At 37.0% G+C, this 3,662-nt stretch overlaps 1 pseudogene; it reads left to right on the top strand.

Annotated features, from left to right (window-relative positions):
- Positions 1 to 2,477: 2,477 nt before the first annotated feature.
- On the top strand, positions 2,478 to 2,632 carry LOC145284029 (U2 spliceosomal RNA; annotated as a pseudogene).
- Positions 2,633 to 3,662: the final 1,030 nt, after the last annotated feature.

Raw genomic sequence — 3,662 nt, 5'->3', positions numbered from 1 at the left:
AGCAATCTTTTTAATAAGTTTTGGGGCGAAAAATTGGCTTCCAAGAGGTCACAGTTGAAAAAGTTGACCTTTGCAGATTCTACGAAACTCCTCCGCCAATTTTGGGGCTAAACACTTGAAAATTTAGATGTAGGTAATTTGGACATGAGTGAAACTTTTAAATATATATATATATACACATGCACATAAAGTTATGAACAGTACACAGGGCCCGAGAAAAGCCGGATTGAGCTTCTAGTATATATATATATATATATATATATATATATATATATATATATATATATATATATATATATATTCATGAGAGAGAGAAAGGTTAGGGAGAGAAAGAGAGAGAAAGAGAGAGAATATATTTGTGAAAGAATGCGCGTTTAGGCTAACCTTCGCTTATATTTCAAACACGAAACGTTCTAGATAGAAAGTAACACGATATTTGAAATCGGCTAGGAAACTAGAAATACGTGCCTACACGTTTTCTACACTAAGTCTCAGATATAATCAAGTAAATGTGATTTGTAATTCTACATTTTATGCCAGCAAAAGAAAGCCACAGACATAATAATTGCAAGTGTCGCTACCATGATAATTATCCGATTCATAATTTTAATACATTAAGTAGAAAGTGAAATATATATATATATATATATATATATATATATATATATATTGGCCCCCCTCCTATTTATTGGAGAGGAATCTATGTTTTCAGTGGCGCCCGTGCGTCCATTTGTCCATTAGTTATTCTTTAAATTTTGCCACAAATTGTATTTCAGTAAACAGATATGCACAGTAAAAAACACATTTTTTTGCGAAAATTCCCGTTGCATCCCCAGGGGCTCAAAAGAGGTAAAAATGCTCCCAAATAGCCCAAAATGACACATTTTGCCCCATAACTTTTGATCCATTTATTAGAGTTTTCTGAAACATGGCTGGAATGCGGATCCCATTGTTCTTAATATAAATCCAGTATAGGTAACCCTGCCAAAATTCTGGTTCACGTCCCCGAGGAGTTTTTGTACTAAAAACGCCCCTTTTGTGATTCTTTTATTCATATTTCTCAACAAAAACTTGATATGTCTTACTATATAGTGGTTTTACACGGTGTTCAACTCAAATATTCATGTGTTAAGGGGCTCAAAAGAGGTCAAAATGTCCCCAAATGGCCAAAAATGACACTTTTTGCCTCATAATGTTCGATCTATCATTTAGATTTTCCTGAAACTGGCCAAAATGTTGAGGCTATTGCTCCTAATATAAATTCAATATGGGTGACCCTTGCAAAATTCTGATTCGCATCTCTCTGGGACTTTTATGGCTAAAAAAAATGCCTTTTTGGATCTCTTTTTTCATATTACACAAAAACTTGATATGTATGTCTATATAATGGTTTTCCATGGTGCTGAATTCAAATATACATGTCTTAAGGTGTAAAACTTCACCGTTTGTCCATTTTTCACTGGGATTCGACGTTCTCAGGAGCTCCAAAAAAGGTCACAAGAAAAGTTTTGAATCACAGAATTGAAGAAACAGGTGTTCCCAATGTTGATGAGTCCGACAGGGGGAAGCATGTTGCTTGGGACGATTGCATTGCAATTGTGAGAAGTAGTTGGGGGAGCAGACCGAAAGCACCGCAATTTCTTAGGACGTCCAAGCACCATAATTGGGCCATAAAGAGCGAAAAATGTGATAAGTTGAAATCAAATTACTCAATTTTTAGTCGCGTGCAAGCGACTCTATAAGTCACTCCGTCGGTTGGTCGGTCTGTCGGTCGGTCTGTCCGTAACACTTTTGTGCTTTGCCTTTTTGGTTAAGATCAAAGGCCTGTTGTTAATAGATGCTGTTCTGAGCTTTTTAAGTTTTTTTTTTGCCTTTTGGCCAAGATCACAGTGTAGTATCTGTTCCGGCAGATACTGCAAGCAAAGACCATATGTGGGGGCGACTCCGCATATAAGACCTTGGTCAATGTAGGGGTAACCCTTCATACCAATTCTCACTATCCAGCTCCCCTACTCCCCGGGGAGTTGGTCCCCATTTCCCCTTCACTCCTCACATTAAAAATCGGCCTTGTGCCTAATTTGCTTGGTGGGGGAGCAAATAAATACCATCTGTTCCGGCAGATACTGCTAGCAAAGACCCTATGTGGGGGCGACCCCACAGATAAGACCTTGGTCAATGTAAGGGCAACCCTTCGTACCAATTGTCACTATCCAGCTCCCCTACTTCCCGGGGAGTTGGTCCCCATTTCCCCTTCACTCCTCACATTAAAAATCGGCCTTGTGCCTAATTTGCTCGATGGGGGAGCAAATAAATACCATCCCGCATATAAAACCTTGGTCAATGTAGGGGCAACCCTTCATACCAATTGTCACTATCCAGCTCCCCTACTTCCCGGGGAGTTGGTCCCCATTTCCCCTTCACTCCTCACATTAAAATCGGCCTTGTGCCTAATTTGCTCGGTGGGGGAGCAAATAAATACCCTTTTCTTGGCCTTTTGGCCAAGATCAAAGTGTAGTATCTGTTCTTACTACATGCTATACTTATGTTTGTAACTTTGTGATATAAAGTGGGGGATCACCTTTTTGTATTAATTTAATGTAAAATGATCACCCATTTTACAACCAGTCAGTCTCAAAGCCATTCAAGTCATTCTCCAGATCATTCAAGTTGTTTTTGAAGGATTCCAGTTATTTTTTAAGCATTCAAGTCATTCTTAAGGTCATTCAATTCATCCTTAAGTTCATTAAAGTCATTCTAAGTCATTTACTTTTTATTTATTTAAGTCATTTCAGCCCATTTTTCGCTAATTTTAGATTATCTTTAAGAATTTCATGTCAATCCTACATTCACGCATTCATTCATTACACGAGAGCACGACACTAATGACTATCGGCCTTATTAAATATAACGGAAGTTATATTTGTTTATAGGACTAACTCAACGGTCACACTTCTCATATTTATAATTTCTTAACTGTTTTTTGTGGCGTCATCTTACATGCAGCAGTAGAGGGGGACAACACACGCGTGGCTTGTTCTGATGAAATTCGTTATAAAGGACATTTTGATATAACAAATTATTTTAAAAATATTTCCAGAATGTAAATTTCAACATTTACGTTACCAACCTACGATTATTCTGTTTTCTTTCTGTCAATGGTTAAATGATTTTATATATGGCTAATTCATTAACAAATATGCATTTTAAGGGGCATCAATTGCATTGGTCAACAAATTGAATGCTGAATGTTGTGTCGATTTCTCCAACTTATTTAGGGTATTTGTGCCCTGTTGAATCAGGAAATGGTATCCGTATTCTTGTATCAAGTCAGGATTTTGTCCTTAGTTGATTTGAATAAAAATCAGACAAAATCGATTGATTTTTTGGCATTATAAGCTGTTCTTTGCTAATACATATCATCAAATATGTTTTAAGAGAAAAAAATGTTATGCCAACAACATATATTGATTACCTAATCGAAACATCGATTGCTCTAAACCAAATGATGGGTATTGATAAAGGTAAGTACACGTAAATTACATGTTTTATTACCATCGTTCAAAATTCAGAACTTGTACTTCCGTTTCTTTGAACTCCTGGCATGCTCAGTGGCTAGGAGGTCTCTCTTCAGATTCCTACACTAGCCAAACATCATGACTACG

The sequence above is a fragment of the Euprymna scolopes genome, chromosome 1, assembly GCF_053919585.1.
Source record: "Euprymna scolopes isolate OS-2025 chromosome 1, ASM5391958v1, whole genome shotgun sequence".
Taxonomy (NCBI): Eukaryota; Metazoa; Mollusca; class Cephalopoda; order Sepiida; family Sepiolidae; genus Euprymna; species Euprymna scolopes.
The sequence above is the reverse complement of the archived record's forward strand: the minus strand, read 5'-3'. Positions and strand labels throughout refer to the sequence as shown.